We start from the raw sequence: 23,698 nt of genomic DNA, 5'->3' as shown, positions 1-23,698 counted from the left end.
GGACTCGCCATGAGGTCTGTTGTGGATCAGCTATGGCCAGAAAGGCCAAAACCGAACAGCTATTTCAGCTTGGTGCAACAGTTCCTTGATGTGGTGCCGCGCATAATGCGATGAAGAGGTCGGCATGCATAGAGGGCTCACGGATGGCCTTTGCCCGTGTTAAAGCATACTGGGAGGAGATGGATGCTACCACTGTTGCAGCGCGGGATTCGGCCATAGGTCGAATGGCTGCTGAGCACTACTTTGAAGAAGTTCTTGAGGGTGCTCGTTTGATAGAGACCCAGTGCTCAAAAAATATTATGTTTGAGTGACATGTAATCTCATTGTAAGCGAAATGCTTTTATGAATTTTTATAAGGCTATTTTTATACTTTTGCCTGAAAGTAATATGATGCCTCCTGGACGGCCGTTTATGTATACATGTGTATAACCTGAAAGATTGCAGTCGTCGGCTTCAACCCCCGTGCATATAATGTGGAGGTGCTCGCAAAAAACATGGTTCACACTTAACCCAACATCTTGGTCCTATTAAGGAGGTGATAGCGGAGCGAGCGAGGCAACAGGACTATAATGCTTTAGCACTTTCACTTAGCCATAGGAGTTTCACAGAGGGGCTACTAGATAGCCCCTGGTGGCTCCGCACTCGCCCGATCCCAGGGTGCGTACATGCCTGGCCGGAAAACGGCCCTTCATTAAGGCGGAGGAATTCTAACATTCCAACAGGTCATCGAGTGGTTGACCAGTCTCACGCTATATCATGATAGTCAGTTTTCGCCTTTCTCTACTGAGGTGCTCGTTCGGATGAACCAGGGCACAATCGCAGTAGTTCTCCTGGTGCTACCTTAGCCAGTAAAGAGGAACGTAAGGCACCAAAACACAGGAGCCGGGCAAACCCAACATTTGACCAAAGACAATGATTCGGAGCTGATGCATATAGGGCCAAACTCGCGATGCCGAACACTCCCTAAGGTATTCGGTCCTTGTGGTATAAACCGTTCCTATATAATGGCCTTTGTAAGAAGCCCCTTGTGTCCAGGTACATGCATTGTTCTGGCGTGGCCACATGCCAAGACGTCAGCATCCTTCTCAACGGTGGATATGTATCAACAAGAGATAGTAAAAAAAGGTTTACACAGGGTCTTAATCTAAAAAGAATCCTTTGAGTGGGTCCCTGCTGCACGTCTGCGCCTGTGTCTCTGTTGTGCCGTATCCTGGACGTGTGTAGCACGATGATCGTGTGTAAAAGAGAGGAATTTAGGTGAAAAAGTTGTCGTGCAAAAAGATAGTTTTTAAAGAAACCATATATAATTCAAGATGAGAAGAAATTAACACTTTTTTGCGCGCGTTGAGCCCCTTGTATTGACAAATAGGGGTGTGACCATTTATTCGGTATAAATAGCGGCTCCGGACTTGATTAGTTGTGTCTGAGGTCTTGACGACCTATTGGATGCTTTCGCTGGTCCGGGCGCCTTTCGTGTGCGGCTGCCAAGGCAGCCGCACTCTCTTCAGCGCGCAGAGATTGCTTGATATTTCCGTTCACTAAAATGATGCCACGTGCACCGGGCATCTTGAGTGTGAGGGAGGCATAGTGTGGTATTGCATTAAAGCGAGCGAAAGCTTCGCGTCCGAGCAGTGCTTCATAGCCACTTTGGAACGAAGCGATGTGGAAGGTTAAATGCTCGCGACGGAAGTTATCGGGGGAGCCGAATATAACTTGTAGTAGGAGGGAGCCCGTACAACCTGGCGTTACTCCTTTAAAGGTAGTATTGCTATGGCGAATTTTTGTTGGGTCTAACCCCATCCCGCGGATTGTATCCTGATATATTAGGTTTAGATTGCTGCCACTGTCCATCAAGACTCGTGTGAAGTGATATCTGCCAATTACTGGGTCTAATACCAAGGCAGCCCATCCTGCGCGTTGGATACTTGCTGAGTACTCGCGATGGTCAAAAGTGATCGGTTGAGACGACCAGTGGCAGGACTTCGCGGTGACAGGCACTTGGGTATATTTTCCTGGGAGTGCCGCCTTGTTTTTTTCCTTGATCACGTGTAACACGTTTACTGTTTTGACTTCTGGTGGAAATTTCTTTTGTTCCCCAGTGTCTTGCTTGGGAGGCTCGTCCTCGTCTTCACTTGGTGTATCCTCCCCCTTGTGTACGGCATTGAGCTTGCCAGACTGCTTGAAGACCCAACATTCTTTGTGGGTATGATTAGCAGGTTTACCAGGGGTACTATGGATCTGATATACTTGGTCCAGAATTTTGTTGAGGCTGGACAGTTCATCCCTGGTGCCTTTAGAGGGCGGCTTTTGACCTGGCCGAGAGCTTTTGAATCCGGCGTTTACTGCCGTGCCCTTCGTGCTATCTTCTTTATTCCGGCATTTGTTATTGCTGTTGCGCCGTGATTTCCCGTTTCCATCTCGAACTTCAGATGTACTGGGGTCGCTGGTGCTGCATCTGGCTAGCCAGCTGTCCTCACCCGCGCAAAAGCGGGTCATGAGGCTTGTTAATGCGGCCATCGTTCTCGGCTTATTTTGGTCGAGGTGTCTGGCGAGCCATTCGTCACGGACGCTATGCTTAAAAGCTGCCAAGGCTTCGGCGTTCGGACAGTCGACAATCTGGTTCTTTTTAGTAAGAAACTTGTTCCAAAGCTTTTTGGCTGACTCTCCAGGTTGTTGATTTATATGACTCAAATCGTCCGCATCCGGAGGTCGGACATAAGTCCCTTGAAAATTTGCCCGAAAGGCGTCTTTGAGCTCTTCCCAAATTCCAATGGAGCTTTCGGGGAGGCCTTTAAGCCAGTGACGAGCTGGCCCTTTGAGCTTGAGGGGTAAGTACTTGATGGTGTGGAGATCATCTCCTCGAGCCATATGGATATGAAGGATGTAGTCCTCAATCCAGACCCCAGGGTCTGTTGTTCCGTCGTATGTCTCTATGTTTACGGGTTTGAATCCCTTTGGAAAGTCATGGTCCAGCACCTCATCAGTGAAACATTGGGGGTGTGCGGCACCCCTGTAGCTGGGTGTACCGCATTGTTCGGATGTTTGTTGTGTTGCATTGTATGCTGGGGCGCGCTTGCGTGGTCCATAGATGGATCTTGTTGTGCCGTCCTTTGGGTGCGAGCCCTCGCATGGGTCGCGTGTTGTATTGTGAGTGGCGTTGTATGCCGCTCTATGTTGGTGGAGGGGTCGTCTATCCAGCCAGGTGGCTGCTTTCATATTTGGTTGTGGGGGGTCTGAGGCCTCCTCATCGAATTCAGGTAGCAGCTTCCGCTTTGGGTAGCTCTTGGAGGGGCGATTGTCGCCGTACCTCGCTGCTGTGTTGAGTATTTTACTCCATCTGATTTGGAGTGTGTCTTGTGCAGCCTTGGGCCTTTGCTTCTGCTTTTTAAGACTCCTCGCGGTGGCAACAAGCCTTTTACGGGCATTCTGCTGCTCCGGGTGCCTGTCCGGCGTTATGTCGTCCGGACCATTATCCTTGATAGAATTTGTTTGTTCGGTTTGATTATCCGGATTGCCGTTGTCCGGCAGCGGTTCGCCCTGCTCCAGCGCTGGGTCTGTGTGATCGTTATTTCTGTCGAGGCGGGATTTGGGGCGGCGCTTGCGTCGCCGCTTTGACTGCTTCTCGAGGGAACAAGCCTTCGGTGCGTCCATCCGCTCCTCGTCGTCATCTTTTGGTGCGTCCACCATGTATACGTCATATGACGAGGTGGCTTTCCAGGGCCCAATAGGCGCTGGTTCTTCATCGTCTCTTTCATCGGCGTCCATACCGTCGATGTCTTCGGAGTCGAATTCGAGCATGTCGGTTAAATCGTCGACAGTGGCTACAAAGTGGGTGGTGGGTGGGCTTTGAATTTCTTCATCGTCCGTATCCCAGCCTTGCTGACCATAGTCCGGCCAGGGCTCTCCTGATAAAGAGAGAGACTTTACTGTCTTCAGAATATCGCCGAAAGGCGAGTGCTGAAAGATGTCCGCGGTAGTAAACTCCATGATCGGCGCCCAATCGGATTCAATCGGCAGGGGTGCGGAGGGTTCGGAGTCCAGAGAGGAGTCTGGCTCCTTGGAGTCACAACTCTCGCGGAGTGCGGGGCTGGTTTCGGCTCGATCGCCGTTGGGATCGCAGCCCCCGAGGCGGCGTCCAACCACCCATCCTCAATCGGCGCAGTTGGCTCCGAATTAAGGGTCGAAGCCGAGGCTGGTGCGGCCTCCAGGGCACTGTTCGGCAGCAGAGCTAGATCATGCTCGTCGTGACAGTGTGGCGCGCTCGGCAGTGGCTCGAATCCGTCGAAGATCAAGTCCCCGCGGATGTCAGCTATGTAGTTTAAACTTCCAAATCTGACCTGACGGCCAGGGGCATAGCTTTCGATCTGCTCCAGATGGCCAAGTGAATTGGCCTGCAGTGCGAAGCCACCGAAGGCGAAGATTTGTCCGGGGAGGAAGGTCTCAACCTGGACAGCATCGCTATTGATGATCGTAGGAGCCATCAAGCCTAACGGCGACGACACAGAGCAACTCTCAATGAAAGCACCAATGTCGGTGTCAAAACCGGCGGATCTCGGGTACGGGGTCCCGAACTGTGCGTCTAGGCCGGATGGTAACAGGAGGCAAGGGACACGAAGTTTTACCTAGGTTCGGGCCCTCTTGATGGAGGTAAAACCCTACGTCCTGCTTGATTAATATTGATGATATGGGTAGTACAAGAGTAGATCTACCACGAGATCGGAGAGACTAAACCCTAGAAGCTAGCCTATGGTATGATTGTCGTTCTGTATGTTGTCCTACGGACTAAAACCCTCCGGTTTATATAGACACCGAAGAGGGTTAGGGTTACACAAAGTCGGTTACAATGGTAGGAGAACTACATATCCGTATCGGCAAGCTTGCCTTCCACGCCAAGGAAAGTCCCTTCCGGACACGGGACGAAGTCTTCAATCTTGTATCTTCATAGTCCAGGAGTCCGGTGGAAGGTATAGTCCGTCCATCCGGACACCCCCTAATCCAGGACTCCCTCACTCGCCATTACGGAAGTATCACCTCCAAATTACGCCCAGCCCGAACTAGGGCTTGAGAACGGGGAATTTTACGTCCCACCCACCACCCACTTAATAGCCATTGTCGAAGATTTGACCGACATGCTAGGTTACACCTCCGAAGACTTCGACGGTATGGGCGACGATGCCGGAGACAAGCAAAGCCATGACCCGCCCTTCACCGGGCGCTAGACGGCTACCTCCACATATGACGTGTATATGGTGGATACACCCAAAGAGGACGACGACGAAGGCAGGAAAGATCTGATCGAGGACAAGCCCGCTGAGGCACCAGCAAAACGTCGACGTTAGTGGCACCGCTCAAAATCGTGTCGCGAAATGGAAAGTGACACCGACACCGGAGACAATAACACCCCGGGCGATGCCGAAAATCCCTAAGACACGATCGAACCTGCGTCCGAGCAGGATGAATGGGAGGAGGGACAAGTCAGCCGCGAAGAGCCGGTCGGGAATGAGGACTCGGAAGATAGTAATTCTCAACTAATCTCCGAGGATGATGTCAGCCTCGGCAACGAAGACTTCATCGTGCCAGAGGAACCCCTCGAGCAAGAGTGCTTTATGCGCCAGCTAATCGCAACTACACCAAGCCTAAAGAAGAAGAAGCAATAGCTCCAATCCGAACAGGGTACCTGTCGGTGTCAAAACCGGCGGATCTCGGGTAGGGGGTCCCGAACTGTGCGTCTTGGCCGGATGGTAGCAGGAGGCAAGGGACACGAAGTTTTACCCAGGTCCAGGCCCTCTCGATGGAGGTAAAACCCTACGTCATGCTTGATTAATATTGATGATATGGGTAGTACAAGAGTAGATCTACCACGAGATCGAGGAGGCTGAACCCTAGAAGCTAGCCTATGGTATGATTGTTGATGTATATGTTGTCCTACGGACTAAAACCCTCCGATTTATATAGACACCGGATAGGGTTAGGGTTACATAGAGTCGGTTACAATGGTAGGAGATCTACATATCCGTATCGCCAAGCTTGCCTTCCACGCCAAGGAAAGTCCCTTCCGGACACGGGACGAAGTCTTCAATCTTGTATCTTCATAGCCCAGGAGTCCAGCTGAAGGTATAGTCCGGCTATCCGAACACCCCATAATCCAGGACTCCCTCGGTACCCTCAACGACAGATGGATCCAAGTCCTAGCTGCCGAAGAATACGACCTCGAGCGCGCAACAAAGAGTTACCTGAAGCGTCGGCCACTATCACAGTTTGACGACGACGACCTTGAGCCAATACCATCGAGATACGACCGCGCTGACGAACCAGACCGCCACCACATGGGCGAGATAAGCGGCTGCTTACGCCGAACACCAGCCCCTACCACCTCGTCGTCCACTACAAGAAATATATCTACTGGTGACCTGTCGGTGACCCTGGTTAAATTGGTCATAAATCTATGACCATTTGAGACAAATTGGTCAAAAGATGTTCGGGGGGCTCCAAACCCTAAACTATAATGACCATTTTGGTCTGAAAGGTCGTAATTTCCTTACACGAAATGGTCATGAAGCAGATAGCACTGGTCCGCTGCCTTATTTCTAGCTGATGACGACCAATTTAGATGGTCATAACCTTGTAAATTGTGGTGGATTGTTATGACTAGGCGCCACCTCATCAATTTTGCCTATGTGTCATGTCCATGTGTCTATTTTTGCCCTAGGTTGTGAAGCAATCTATATTTCTGTCATTCCAAAAATTCCCCCAAAAATTGGGCATTCTTTACTATCCAATCATTGCCTCATGACAATATTCAGCTCCATTTTCCTGGTAAATCTTCCTCGGCAAACTTCCAAAGTTTATGTTCAGCTCAAACAGTTGTGAAGGACGTACTAGCTAGGCATATCCTAATGAGCTAATTTTTGCCACATCTTCTATATTCCCAAATCATAGCTGTCCACAAACAATACATGTGAGCTCAACATCCAATCTTTGTTTTTGGTGATATTTTCAGTTTGTGAAGCAACTATATTTTATGATAATTCATATTTGCTAAAAATTTACCACGACATGACCCTGCCCATAGAACCTCCCTCCCCCAAATTTTAGCTCATTTATTCTAGCCAATTTCCCACAACATTTTTCCCAATTTTCTGTTCAGTGGAGAGCACTGTGGAGGAAGTACCATTTTTATTTATCCAAATGGTGTGAAAAATTTAAAGTGCCTTCATATGCCCAAATTATCATCCTCCTCCAAATTTAATGTAAATCCATTCATTCATTTGAGTCTAGCTTCAACATTCATATTTCTGTCCAATGTGGTACGTTGCAAAGCAAGTGACTCCTAGGCTCCTCCATTTTAGCTACAAATTTTCCAAGATAGTGTCCTTAGTAGATGATCCTCCTCGGCCAAAAATCAGGCCCATTAGCCATGTGCATTTTCCCCACCACTAATCAAACACTTGGGTGCTAATTCATGTTTGAGCCTAGTTACATTTCCTCGTGAGATTCTTCTATTGCCTTCTTCTTCCTGACACCTATCGGGGGAGTGCCCAACCCACTAGACATGCCTTGGCTGCCCAGAACGCGTGGCAACACCACGGTCATACGGCGGGCATGCGAGTTTACGCGCTCTGGAGTTGCGGCCCTCGGCCACCATGCAAATCTCAATGTATTTCTTATTAAATAGATACTTATGTACCTATAAATGATTTCTGGTAAAAACAAAGAGCAAACTATGAGGAAGCTACAGTTCAAATTTGACCCGCTTCCAACTGAATCGGCGGAAATTTGTCTTTTTCACCAAAGGTGTATAAATACTTTTGACGACCAACCATTTTGTCAATTGTACATTAAACATGGCCTAATATGTTATAAAAATGACCTGGTCCCATTTTGCAACAAATATATGGTAGGTCCTTCACAAAAAAAATTCATTTTGGGCACTCGAAAAATAGAAAATGAATTTTTCGTCCAAAGAAAATGAAAACTTCCTTCGGCAACATTGTTTTCCATCCCAAGGTGCACCCTTGTGCACAATATGAGATCATTTGAACAAACTATGCCATAAATGTGACCATAAGATTGACAATTTGGCTTGAAAGCCATGCATCTTCACACATGACAGCTCGTTTCTGAGAACACTTTTTTAAAATAATTACCATATTACAAGTTTATTATTTTTCCTGGTAACTTGGTCACATATAATGAGACAATGCGAAGGTTTTCCAATTTTTTGATTTTTTTTGAATTTTTTATGCTCGTTTCAAAATGCGGTCAAAACAGCGAGAATGACCGTTCCTAGCTATAGTTGAATCTTGGAATTTTTTTGGTGTTTATCTGATTAAATAGATACTTATGTACCAAGAAATGATTTTTGGAAAAAATAAAGAGTAAACTATAAGGCAGATGCAGTTCAAATTTGAGGACATATTCTAGTTTTATACACCTACAACGTACTTCTAGTTTATACTTGTTTTAGTTAAAGCAAATGTCAAGCATGCGTAGAGTTTTATCGGTGGTCGATTAAACTGGAGGGAATATTTGTTCTACCTTTAGCTCCTCGTTGGGTTCGACACTCTTACTTATCGAAAGAGGCTACAATTGATCCCCTATACTTGTGGGTTATCAGGCTCCCCACCCATTTCGTGTTGGGCTTGGGGGCACCCTACACTTGGCCGCCTCCTCCTCTCTCCCACTAAGGCCCAATAAGGCCCATTGACTCCCCGGTGGGTTTCGGTAACCCCCCCCCCCCCCCCCGATACTCTGATAAATGCCCGAACTCATCCGGAACCATTCCGATGTCGAAACATAGCCTTCCAATATATCGATCTTTATGTCTCGACCATTTCGAGACTCCTCGTCATGTCCGTGATCACATAAACTCATAATACCGGTCGTCATCGAACATTAAGCTTGCAGACCCTACGAAGATCTTTATCGGTCAAACCACATAACAACATACGTTGTTCCCTTTGTCATCGGAATGTTACTTGCCCGAGATTCGATCATCGGTATCTCAGTACCGAGTTCAATCTCGTTACCGTCTAGTCTCTTTACTCGTTCCGTAATGCAGCATCCCACAACTAACTCATTAGTCACATTGTTTGCAACCCTTATAGTGATGTGCATTACCGAGAGGGCCCAAAGATACCTCTCCGACAATCAGGGTGAAAAATCCTAATCTCGATCTATGCCAACTCAACAAACAGCATGGGAGAAACTTGTAGAGCATCTTTATAGTCGCCCAGTTACGTTGTGACGTTTGATAGCACACTAAGTGTTCCTCCGGTATTCGGGAGTTGCATAATCTCATAGTCATAGGAACATGTATAAGTTATGGAGAAAGCAATAGTAACAAACTAAACGATCACAGTGCTAAGCTAACGGATGGGTCAAGTCAATCACATCATTCTCTAATGATGTGACTTGTTCATCAAATGAAAACTCATGTTAATTGTTAGGAAACTTAACCATCTTTGATTAACGAGCTAGTCAAGTAGAGGCATACTAGTGACACTCTGTTTGTCTATGTATTCACACATGTACTAAGTTTCTGGTTAATAAAATTCTAGTATAAATATATACATTTATCATGACATAAGGAAATACAAATAACAACTTTATTATTGCCTCTAGGGCATATTTCCTTCAGTCTCCCACTTGCACTAGAGTCAATAATCTGGATTACATTGTAATGATTCTAACATCCATGGTGTCTTGGTGCTAATCATGTTTTGCTCGTGAGAGAGGCTTAGTCAACGGGTCTACAACATTTAGATCCGTATGTATCATGCAAATTTCTATGTATCCCTCATTGACTTGATCGTGGATGGAATTGAAGCGTCTCTTGATGTGCTTGGTTCTCTTGTGAAATATGGATTCCTTTGCCAAGTCAATTGCACCAATATTGTCACAAAATATTTTCATTCGACTCGATGCACTAGGTATGACACCTAGATCGGATATGAACTCCTTTATCCAGACTCCTTCATTTGCTGCTTCCAAAGCAGCTATGTACTCCGCTTCACATGTACATCCCGCCACGATGCTCTGCATGGAACTGCACCAACTGACAGCTCGACCATTTAATAAAAATATGTATCCGGTTTGTGACTTAGAGTCATCCGTATCAGTGTCAAAGCTTGCATCGATGTAAACGTTTACGATGAGGTCTTTGTCACCTCCATAAACTAGAAACATATCCTTAGTCCTTTTCAGGTATTTCAGGATATTTTTGACCGCTATCCAGTGATCCACTCCTGGATTACTTTGGTACCTCCCTGCTAAACTAATAGCAAGGCACACATCAGGTCTGATACACAACATTGCATACATGATATAACCTATGGCCGAAGCATAGGGAATGACTTTCATTTTCTCTCTATCTTCTGCAGTGGTCGGGCATTGAGTCTGACTCAACTTCACACCTTGTAACACAGGCAAGAACCCTTTCTTTGCTCGATCCATTTTGAACTTCTTCAAAACTTTATCAAGGTATGTGCTTTGTGAAAGTCCAATTAAGCATCTTAATCTATCTCTATAGATCTTGATGCCCAATATATAAGCAGCTTCACCGAGGTCTTTAATTGAAAAATTCTTATTCAAGTATCCTTTTATGCTATTCAAAAATTCAGTATCATTTCCGATCAACAATATGTCATCCACATATAACATCTGAAATTCTACAGAGCTCCCACTCACTTTCTTGTAAATACAGGCTTCTCCAAAAGTCTGTATAAAACCATATGCTTTGATCACACTATCAAAGCGTATATTCCAACTCCGAGAGGCTTGCACCAGTCCATAAATGGATCAGTGGAGCTTGCATACTTTGTAAAGCACCTTTTGGATCGACAGAACCTTCCGGATGCATCATATACAACTCTCGTTAGAGATATCCATTAAGGAATGCAGTTTTGACATTCATTTGCCAAATTTCATAATCATAAAATGTGGCAATTGCTAACATGATTCAGACGGACTAAAGCGTCGCTACGGGTGAGAAGGTCTCATCATAGTCAACTCCTTAAACTTGTCAAAAACCTTTCGCAGCAAGTCGAGCTTTGTAGACAGTAATATTACCGTCAGCGTCAGTCTTCTTCTTGAAGATCCATTTATTCTCTATGGCTTGCCCATCATCGGGCAAGTGAACCAAAGTCCAAACTTTGTTCTCATACATGGATCCCATCTCAGATTTCATGGCCTCAAGCCATTTTGCGGAATCTGGGCTCATCATCACTTCCTCACAGTTCGTAGGTTCGTCATGGTAAACTAACATGACTTCCAGAACAAGATTACCGTACCACTCTGGTGTGGATCTTACTCTGGTTGACCTACGAGGTTCGGTAGTGATGTCTACTACATAACCTTTTTATTGTAGACGTTGTTGGGCCTCCAAGTGAAGCAGTTTGTAGGACAGTAGCAAATTTCCCTCAAGCGGATGACCTAAGGTTTATCAATCTGTGGGAGGCGTAGGATGAAGATGGTCTCTCTCAGGCAACCCTGCAACCAAATAACTAAGAGTCTCTTGTGTCCCCAACACACCCAATACAAATTGTAAATAGTATAGGTGCACTAGTTCGTCGAAGAGATGGTGATACAAGTGCAATATGGATGGTAGATATAGGTTTTTGTAATCCAAAAATATGAAATAGCAAGGTAACTAATGATAAAAGTGAGCACAAACAGTATTGCAATGCTAGGAAACAAGGCCTAGGGTTCATACTTTCACTAGTGCAAGTTCTCTCAACAATAATAACATAATTGCATCATATAACTATCCCTCAACATGCAACAAAGAGTCACTCCAAAGTCGCTAATAGCGGAGAACAAACGAAGAGATTATTGTAGGGTACGAAACCACCTCAAAGTTATCCTTTCTGATCGATCTATTCAAGAGTCTGTAGTAAAATAACACGAAGCTATTCTTTTAGTTCAATCTATCATAGAGTTCGTACTAGAATAACACCTTAAGACACAAATCAACCAAAACCCTAATGTCACCTAGATACTCCAATGTCACCTCAAGTATCCGTGGGTATGATTATACGATATGCATCACACAATCTCATATTCATCTATTCAACCAACACAAAGAACTTCAAAGAGTGCCCCAAAGTTTCTATTGGAGAGTCAAGACGAAAATGTGTGCTAACCCCTATGCATAAGTTCAGGAGGTCCCGGAACTCACAAGTTGATCACCAAAACATACATCAAGTGGATCACGTGATATCCCATTGTCACCACAGATAAGCACATGCAAGACACACATCAACTGTTCTCAAATCTTAAAGACTCAATCCGATAAGATAACTTCAAAGGGAAAACTCAATTCATCACAAGAGAGTAGAGGGGGAGAAATATCATAAGATCCAAATATAATAGCAAAGCTCGCGATACATCAAGATCATGCCGATTCAAGAACATGAGAGAGAGAGATCAAACACATAGCTACTGGTACATACCGTAAGCCCTGAGGGTGAACTACTCCCTCCTCATCATGGAGAGCGTCGGGATGATGAAGTTGGCCACCGGAGAGGGATTCCCCCCCTCCGGCAGGGTGCCGGAACGGGTCTAGATTGGTTTTCGGTGGCTACGGAGGCTTCTGGCGGCGGAATTCCTGATCTATTCTACTCCCCAAGGTTTTTAGGATATATGGACATATATAGGCGAAAGAAGTCGGTCTAGGGAGCCACGAGGGACCCACGAGGGTGGGGGGCACGCCCGAGGGGGGGCGGGGCAGGCGCGCCTCCCTGACTCATGGCCACCTCGAAGCTTCCCTGATGTCTACTCCAAGTCTCTTGGATTGCTTCCATTCCAAAAATAACTCTCTCAAAGGTTTCATTCCATTTGGACTCTGTTTGAAACACTCAAATAGGGCTAGGCCTCCATTCCGTTTGCTTCCATTCCTTTTCTTTGAAACACTCAAATAGGCAAGAAAACAACAATTTGGGCTAGGCCTCCGGTTAATAGGTTAGTCCCAAAAATAATATAAAAGTGTATAATAAAGCCCATAAACATCCAAAACAGATAATATAATAGCATGGAACAATCAAAAATTATAGATACGTTGGAAACGTATCAGGTAATAACTTGATCAGAAGTTTCATGGTCATCATCATTAGCTTCCTCACTTACTGGTGTAGGAATCACTAGAACTGATTTCTATGATAAACTACTTTCCAATAAGTGAGCAGGTACATTTACCTCATCAAGTTCTACTTTCCTCCCACTCACTTCTTTCGAAAGAAACTCCTTCTCTAGAAAGGATCCATTCTTTGCAACGAATATCTTGCCTTCGGATTTGTGATAGAAGGTGTACCAAACAGTCTCTTTTGGGTATCCTATGAAGACACATTTATCCGATTAGGGTTCGAGCTTATCAGGTTGAAGCCTTTTCACATAAGCATCGCAGCCCCAAACTTTAAGAAACGTCAACTTGGGTTTCTTGCCAAACCATAGTTCATAAGGTGTCGTCTCAACGGATTTGGATGGTGCCCTATTTAACGTGAATGCAGCCGTCTCTAAAGCATAACCCCAAAATGATAGCGGTAAATCAGTACCATATCTAATAAAGTGCGGTTACGACGTTTGGACACACCATTACGCTATGGTGTTCAAGGTGGAGTGAGTTGCAAAACTATTCTACATTGTTTCAAATGAAGACCAAACTCGTAACTCAAATATTCTCCTCCACGATCAGATCCTAGAAACTTAATTTTCTTGTTACGATGATTTTCCACTTCACTCGGAAATTCTTTGAACTTTTCAAATGTTCCATACTTAAGTTTCATCAAGTAGATATACCCATATCTGCTCAAATCATCTGTGAAGGTCAGAAAATAACGATACCTGCCACGAGCATCAACACTCATCGGACCGCATACATCAGTATGTATAATTTCCAATAAGTCTGTTGCTCGTTCCATTGTTCCGGAGAACAGAGTCTTAGTCATCTTTCCCATGAGGCATGCTTTGCAAGCATCAAGTGATTCCAAAATTCCATCAGTATGTAGTTTCTTCATGCGCTTTACACCAATGTGACCTAAACGGCAGTGCCACAAATAAGTTGCACTATCATTATTAAACTTATATCTTTTGGCTTCAATACTATGAATATGTGTATCACTACTATTAAGATTTAGTAAAAATAGACCACTCATCAAGGGTGCATGACAATAAAAGATATTGCTCATATAAATAGAACAACCATTATTCTTTGATTTAAATGAATAACCATCTCGCATCAAACAAGATCCATATATAATGTTCATGCTTAACGCTGGCACCAAATAACAATTATTCAGGTCTAAAACTAATCCCGAAGGTAGATGCAGAGGTAGCATGCCGACGATGATCACATCGACTTTGCAACCATTTCCCACGCACATCGTCACCTCGTCCTTAGCCAATCTTCGCTTAATTCGTAGCCCCTGTTTAGAGTTGTAAATATTAGCAACAGAACCAGTATCAAATCCCAGGCGCTACTGCGAGCATTAGTAAGGTACACATCAATAACATGTATATCAAATATACCTTTCACTTTGCCAGTCCTTCTTATCCGCCAAATACTTGGGGCAGTTCCGCTTCAAGTGACCAGTCCCTTTGCAGTATAAGCACTCAGTCTCAGGCTTAGGTCCAGACTTGGGCTTCTTCACTTGAGCAGCAACTTTCTTGCTATTCTTCTGGAAGTTCCCCTTCTTCCCTTTGCCCTTTTTCTTGAAACTGGTGGTCTTGTTGACCATCAAGACTTGATGCTCCTTCTTGATTTCTACCTCCGCAGCTTTTAGCATTGCGAAGATCTCGGGAATTGTCTTATCCATCCCTTGCATATTATAGTTCATCACGAAGGTCTTGTAGCTTGGTGGCAGTGATTGAAGAACTTTGTCAATGACACTATCATCAGGAAGATTAACTCCCAGCTGACTCAAGTGGATGTGGTACCCATACATTCTGAGTACATGTTCACTGACAGAACTATTCTCCTCCACATTGCAGCTATAGAACTTATTGGAGACTTCATATCTCTCAATCCAGGCATTTCCTTGAAATACTATGCTCCATGACGTTCAAAACATCATTGAAGTCCCGGTTCTAAGCCGTAAACCATGGCACAATGAACTATCGAGTAGTCATCATCTTTTCTCTGCTAGGTGTTCATAACATTTGGAGTTGCTCCTGCAGCGGGTTTGGCACCTAGCGGTGCTTCTAGGACATAATTCTTATGTGCAGCAATGAGGATAATCCTCAAGTTACGGACCCAGTCCGTGTAATTGCTACCATCATCTTTCAACCTAGCTTTCTCTAGGAACACATTAAAATTCAATAGAACAACAACACATGCCATTTATCTACAACAACATAGACATGCAAAATACTATGAGGTACTAAATTCATGATAAATTAAAGTTCAATTAATCATATTACTTAAGAACCCCCACTTAGATAGACATCCCTCTAATCATCTAAGTGATCACGTGATCCATATCAACTAAACCATGTCTGATCATCACGTGAGATGGAGTAGTTTTCAATGGTGAACATCACTATGTTGATCATATCTACTATATGATTCATGCTCGACCTTTCGGTCTTAGTGTTCCGAGGCCATATCTGCATATGCTAGGTTGTGAATTTTAACCCGAGTAATCTGCTTGCGCAAAACTGGCTTGCACCCGTTGTATGTGAACGTAGAGCTTATCACACCCGATCATCACGTGGACTCTCGGCACGACAGACTGTAGCAATGGTGCATACTCAGGGAGAACACTTGTACCTTGAAATTTAGTGAGAGATCATCTTATAATGCTTCCGCCGTTCTAAACAAAATAAGATGCATAAAGGATAAACATCACATGCAATCAATATAAGTGATATGATATGGCCATCATCATCTTGTGCGTTCGATCTCCATCTCCAAAGCACCGTCATGATCACCATCATCACCGGCTTGACACCTTGATCTCCATCGAAGCATCATTGTCGTCTCGCCAACTATTGCTTCCACGACTATTGCTACCGCTTAGTGATAAAGTAAAGCAATTACATGGCGAATGCATTTCATACCATAAAGCGACAACCATATGGCTCCTGCCAATTGCCGATAACTGTGTCACAAAACATGATCATCTCATACAAGAATTTATATAGTCATGTCTTGACCATATCACATCACAACATGCCCTGCAAAAACAAGTTAGACGTCCTCTAATTTGTTGTTGCAAGTTTTACGTGGCTGATACGGGCTTCTAGCAAGAACCGTTCTTACATACGCATCAAAACCACAACATGGTATAGTGATTGCTTTTTGATCTTCGGACAGAACATTGTTCATTGAAACCGATTCAACTAGAGTTGGAGAAATAGACGCCCACTAGCCACATGTGTGCGAAGTATGTTGGTAGAAACAGTCTTGCGTAAGCGTACGCGTAATGTTGGTATGAGCCGCTTCATCCAACAATACCGTTGAATCAAGAATCAACTAGTGAGGGCCAGCAATATGTATATACCCACACCCATAAATCCTTTGTGTTCTACTCGTGCATATAACATCTACACATAGACCCGGCTTGGATACCACTGTTGGGGAACGCAGTATTTCAAAAAAATCTTACAATCACGCAAGATCTATCTAGGAAATGCATAGCAACGAGAGGGGAGAGTATGTCTACGTACCCTCGTAGACCGAAAGCGGAAGCGTTATGAAACGCGGTTGATGTAGTCAAACGTATTCGTGATCCAACTGATCAAGTACCGAACGCACAACACCTCTGCGATCTCTCGTACTCTTGATCCAACAGAGGACGAGGAAGAGTTTCGTCAGCACGACGGCGTGATGATGATGATGATGAAGTTACCGACGCAGGGCTTCTCCTAAGCACTACAATGATATGACCAAGGTGGAATTCTGTGGAGGGGGCACCGCACATGGCTAAACAATCAACTTGTGTATCTATGGGGTGCCCCCCTCCCCCATATATAAAGGAGTGGAGGAGGGGAGGGCCGGCCCTCATAGGGCGCCCCCAAGGGGGGGGAGTCCTACTCCCAGTAGTAGTAGGTTTCCAACTTCCTAGTAGGAGTAGGAGAAGAAGGAAGAAGGAGAGAGAAGGAAGGAAAGGGGGGGCGGCCCTGATTCGTCTCTGTCGTATCTATAATTTTGATTGTTCCATGCCAATATTATACAACGTTCATATACTTTTGGCAACTTTTTATACTATTTTTGGGACTAACATATTGATCGAATGCTCAATGCCAATTCCTATTTGTTGCATGTTTTTTGTTTCACAGAGAATACATATTAAACATAGTCCAAACGGGATAAAAACTTACGGAGAATTTTTTGGGAATATATGTGATTTTTGGGAAGAAGAATCAACGCGAGACGATGCCCGAGGGGGCCACCCCAGGGAGGTGGGCGCGCCGTTGACACTCATGGCCACCTCGTGAGGCGGTTGGTGCCCTTCTTTCGCCGCAAGAAAGCCAATATCCGGATACAAATTGTGGTAAAATTTAATCCCAATCCGTGTTAGGGATCTCCGGGAATATAAGAAGCTGTGAAAGGCCAGAATCTATAACGCAGAAACAGAATGAAACATAGAGAGAGATCCAATCTCAGAGGGGCTCACGCCTCTCCGCCGCAATGGAGGCCATGGACCAGAGGGGAAACCCTTCTCCCATCTAGGGAGAAGGCCAAGGAAGAAGAACAAGAAGGGGGGCTCTCTCCCCCTATCTCCCGGTGGTTCCGGAACACTGCCGGGGCCATCATTGTGTGATGGCGATCTATACCAACACCTCCATCATCGTCACCAACATCTTCATCACCTTCCCCCATCTATTTACAGTGGTCCACTCTCCCGCAACCCGCTGTACCCTCTACATGAACATGGTGCTTTATGCTTCATATTATTATCCAATGATGTATTGCCATCCTATGATGTCTGAGTATATTTTTGTTGTCCTATCGGTAATTGGTGAATTGCTATGATTGGTTTAATTTTCTTGTGGATATGTTGATGTCCTTTGGTGCCCACCATATAAGCGCGCCTGTGGATCACACCATAGGGTTAGTTGTATATTGATAGGACTATGTATTGGAGGGTAAGAGTGATGGAAGCTTCAACCTAGCATATAAATTGATGCATGGGGGATTGAAGGGGGACCAATATATGTTAATGCTATGGTTGCGTTTTACCTTAATGAACGTTAGTTGTTGCGGATGCTTGCTAATAGGTCCAGTCATAAGTGCATGAATTCCATGTCAGGGCTGACATGCTAGCAGTGGTCTCTCCCACATAAAACTTGCTATCGGTCTAGTAAAGTAGTCAATTGCTTAGGGACAATTTCGCAACTCCTACGACCACTTTTCCACACTCGCTATAACAACTTTATTGCTTCTTTACCGAAAATAGCCCCAATTTTTCATTTACGTGCTCTTTATATTCTTGCAAACATATCCCGTTACACCTACAAAGTACTTCGATTTTTATAATTGTTCTAGGTAAAGCAAATGTCAAGCGTGCGTAGAGTTGTATCAGTGGTCGATAAAACTTGAGGGAATATCTTTTCTACCTTTAGCTCCTCATTGGGTTCGACACTCTTACTTGTCGAAAGAGGCTACAATTGATCCCCTATACTTGTGGGTTATCAAGACCATTTTCTGGCACCATTGCAGGGAGTTATAGCGTCGGGTGAATATTCTCGTGTGTGCTTGTTTGCTTTATCACTAAGTAGTTTTTATTTTGTGCTCTTGTTTTCTATCTTTATTTAAGGGTAGGAAGCGCAAAATACCAAAAACATTGTGGTACCTACTGAACCAATGGTTGAAGAACCACTCAAAATCTATCACACTACTGAAGCTTTTTACTTGGATCATCTTCGATCCCTATGTGCTCGGGCTAAAACCCCAACTAGCTTAGTTGAGGGCAAATCTTCAGATGAGCATGATTGTTATGTGCGACACCGCATATCTGAAAAAGGGAAACTTTTACTGGATCAAATTCATCATTTGCAGTGCTATGCTTGGAATTTATGTGAAATATATGATTGTACTTGTTGTTCTGAAGACCCTAAGAAACACCTTCCTTACCAATGTGAGTTTAGTGATAATGGAATCGTATCTTCGTATACTAAGGGTGTTTATAATTACTATGATGTTCAACAAATTCAAGAATCTGTTGCTTTTAGGGGTAATTGTGAAATTGCTTCTTTTATTGAAGAGTGTGATACTACTCTCTATAAATCTGAAAATTTGGCCATACTTAAATATTTCTATGATAATTATGCTTCTAATCCTTATATTAAACCATATATTGAGGACTCCTCCGCTGTCCAAGAAGAGACAGATATTTTGCAGGAGTCTATGGAAGAAGAAATTAATGACATTGTGAGCTCATTGGATGAAAAAGATGAGGAGGAGAGCGAAGAACAAAAGGAGGAAGAGCGGATTGATCACCGTTCCCACCATCTAATGAGAGTAACTCTTTATCCCATACATTGTTTAATTTTCCTTTGAATTTATCGAAGGATGAATTCTATGATGATTGTTATGATCCCATTGATTCTTTTGAAATATCCCTTTTTGATGATGCTTGCTATGCTTGTGGCCAAGATGCCAATATGAATTATGTTTATGGAGATGAACTTGCTATAGTTCCTTATGTTAAACATGAAATTGTTGCTATCGCACCCACGCATGATAGAACTATTATCTTTTTGAATTCTCCTGACTACACTATATCGAAGAAGTTTGCCCTTATTAAGGATTATATTGATGGGTTGCGTTTTACTACTACACATGATGATTTTGATAGATATAATATGCATGTGCTTGTTGATCCTACTTGCAATTATTATGAGAGAGGAACTACATCTCCGCCTCTCCATGTTTCCATTATGATAAAATTGCAAGAAACTGTTTATACTATGCATTGGCCTTTACTATGTGTGCATGAATTGTTCTTTTATGACATGCCGATGCATAGGAAGAGAGTTAGACTTCGTTGTTGCACGATATATGTTAATTTGCGCTCACTACTAAATCACAAATCATTGTTAATTAAAATTGGCTTTTATATACCTTGAGATCCGGGTGGATCCATTACTTAAGCACTATATGTCTAGCTTAATGGCTTTAAAGAAAGCGCTGCCAGGGAGACAACCCAGTAGTTTTAGAGAGTCATTTATTTATGCTGTGTGCTTTTATAAAGTTTAAAAAACAAAAAAAATAAAGAGGGGAACCTAAAACTTTTTCAAAAAGAAAAGCGAAAGTAAGAAAGACGAGCATTGTAAAAGTGGGAGCTAGCCTTGAACTTTGTTCATGCCCATGGAAACTTTGTGACCCTTGATTACAGAAACTTTTCAAAAAAAATAATTATCCCCTTGTACAATTCCATTCTATTATAAAGATAATGTGCCAAGATTTGCCATTAGCATGTTTACATTGCTTGTTGGTTTGTGCGGTGCAAAACAGAAACTTTGGCTATGGTGCGCGACTTTACATTTTTTACTAGAACATCAAACGGTTCCGAAACTTCTTGAAATGTCTTTATAAACAATTTTTTTATTTTTCCTAATTGTTTCAGAATTTTTGGAGTATTAGAAGTATGGTGAATGTTCAGATTACTACAGACTGTCCTGTTTAAGATAGATTCTATTTTTGATGCATTGTTTGCTTGTTTTGATGAAACAATCGATTTCTATCAGTGGATTAAGCCTTGGAAAATTTATATTACAGTATCTACAATTCCAAAACAAAATATGAATTGGTTTGCAACAGTACTTAGAGTAGTGATTTGCCTTATTATACTAACAGATCTTACCGAGCTTTCTATTGAGTTTTGTGTGGATGAAGTGATCAAAGATCGAGGAGGCCTCGATATGAGGAGAAGGAGGAGAGGCAAGAGCTCAAGCTTGGGGATGCCCAAGGCACCCCAAGTAAATATTCAAGGAAACTCAAGCTTCTAAGCTTGGGGATGCCCCGTAAGGCATCCCATCTTTCTTCAACAAGTATCGGTATGTTTTCGGTTTCGTTTCGTTCATGTGACATGTGAAAATCTTGGAGCGTCTTTTGCATTTAGTTTTCACTTTTCTTTTATGCACCATGCTGTTATGAGATAGTCCATGGTTGATTTATAGGATGCTATTTCCACTTCACTTATATCTTTTGAGTATGGCTTTATAGAATGCTTCATGTGCTTCGCTTATATCATTTGAAGTTTGGATTGCCTGTTTCCCTACACATAGAAAACCGCCATTTGTAGAATGATATTTTGCTACACTTATATTGGTTAGAGCATGGGCATATATTTTGTAGAAATAATTAAACTCTCTTGCTTCACTTATATATATTTAGTCAGATGACAGAAATTGGTCATTCACATGGTTAGTCATTAAATCCTACATAAAACTTGTAGATTACTGAATATGATATGTTTGATTCCTAGAAGTAGTTTTGCGATATAAAGGTGGTGATACTAAAGTAGTGCTAGTGAGTAGTTGTGGATTGTAGAAATACTTGTGTTGAATTTTGTGATTCCCGTAGCATGCACGTATGGTGAACCGTTATGTAACTAAGTTGGAGCCTGAGGTATTTATTGACTATCTTCCTTATAAGTGGCAGTCGGGGACGAGCGATGGTCTTTTCCTACCAATCTATCCCCCTAGTAGCATGCGTGTAGTACTTTGTTCCGATGACTAATAGATTTTTGCAATAAGAAAGTGAGTTCTTTATGACTAATGTTGAGTCCATGGATTATACATACTCTCACCCTTCCATCATTGCTAGCCCCTTCGGTACCGTGCATTGCCCTTTCTCACCTCGAGAGTTGGTGCGAACTTCATCGGTGCATCCAAATCCCGTGATACGATACGCTCTATCACACATAAGCCTCCTTATATCTTCCTCAAAACAACCACCATACCTACCTATCATGGCATTTCCATAGCCATTCTGAGATATATTGCTTTGCATGATCGTAAGATAGCTAGCATGATGGTTTCATGGCTTTTCCATTTTTTGATGTCATTGCTACGCTAGATCATTGCACATCCAGGTACACAGCTGGAGGCATTCATATAGAGTCATATTTTGTTCTAGTATCGAGTTGTAATATTGAGTTGTAAGTAAGTAAATAAAAGTGTGATGATCATCATTATTAGAACATTGTCCCATGTGAGTAAATCTGAGAACGGGTGGGTAACCAAACCAAACGAAACCTGAACTAAACCCACGTGATGACGTTTTGAAAACTGAACCAAACTAACCCCACGTAATTGGCATTGGTAGCCAGCCCAAACCAAACCACATGACAAATTCCCCAAAACCAAACTAACCCATTGTAGGAACTATGGTTTTAGCCTATGGTTCCATATCAGTTCCCCACCCATACATGTACAACTCAATATATGTACGATCCTGCACCAGCTTAATAACATGTACAGACATTGCACTTGACAACTTACATATTCTGCACTACCAACACTTAAACTGATGAACACTTTGACAGCTTCATAACATGTACTAGTAAAAAACACAGATTCTGAAGCACAAATATTACACTTGACAGCTTACATACTCTGCACTAACAACACTTGAAGTACATAGGTGTTGGGGAACGTTGCAAAAAACAAAAATTTTCCTACGGTTTCACCAAGATCCATTTAGGAGTTCATCTAGCAACGAGTGATCGGATTGCATCTACATACCTTTGTAGATCACGCGCGGAAGTGTTCAAAGAACGGGGATGAGGAAGGCGTACTCGACGTGATCCAAACGGACGGCACCTCCACGTTCAACACGCGTACGGTCAGCGTAACGTCTCCTCCTTCTTGATCCAGCAAGGGGGAAGGAGAGGTTGAGGAAGATGGCTCCAGCAGCAGCACGACGGCGTGGTGGTGATGGAGCTGCAGTACTCCGGCAGGGCTTTGCCAAGCACTATGGAGGAGGAGGAGGTGTTGGAGAGGGAGAGGGAGGCACCAAAGGCATGGGGTGAGAAGTCCTCCATCTCCCCACTATATATAGGAGGGCCAAGGGGGGGGGGGCGCCGGCCCGAGGAGATCTAATCTCCTAGGGGGGCGGCGGCCAAGGGAGGTTTCCCTCCCCCCAAGGCACCTAGGACGTGCCTTCCACTAGTGGGACTCTTCCCTTTTGTGAACCCTAGGCGCATGGGCCTCTTGGGGCTGGTTCCCTTGGCCCATGTAGGCCAAGGCGCACCCCCTACAGCCCATGTGGCCCCCCCGGGACAGGTGGCCCCACCCGGTGGACCCCCGGGACCCTTTCGGTGGTCCCGGTACAATACCGATAACCCCGAAACTTGTCCCGATGGCCGAAATAGCACTTCCTATATATAATTCTTTACCTCCGGACAATTCCAGAACTCCTCGTGACGTCCGGGATCTCATCCGGGACTCCGAACAACATTCGGGTTACTGCATATACATATCCCTACAACCCTAGCGTCACCGAACCTTAAGTGTGTAGACCCTACGGGTTCGGGAGACATGCAGACATGACGGAGATCGCTCTCCGGTCAATAACCAACAGCGGTATCTGGATACCCATGTTGGCTCCCACATGCTCCTCGATGATCTCATCGGATGAACCACGATGTCGAGGATTCAAGCAACCCTGTATACAACTCCCTTCGTCAATCGGTATGTTACTTGCCCGAGATTCGATCGTCGGTATCCCAATACCTCGTTCAATCTCGTTACC

Source organism: Triticum urartu, chromosome 7A (genome assembly GCF_056163025.1).
Source record: "Triticum urartu cultivar PI428250 chromosome 7A, HENAU_Tu73, whole genome shotgun sequence".
Lineage (NCBI taxonomy): Eukaryota > Viridiplantae > Streptophyta > Magnoliopsida > Poales > Poaceae > Triticum > Triticum urartu.
The sequence above is the reverse complement of the archived record's forward strand: the minus strand, read 5'-3'. Positions refer to the sequence as shown.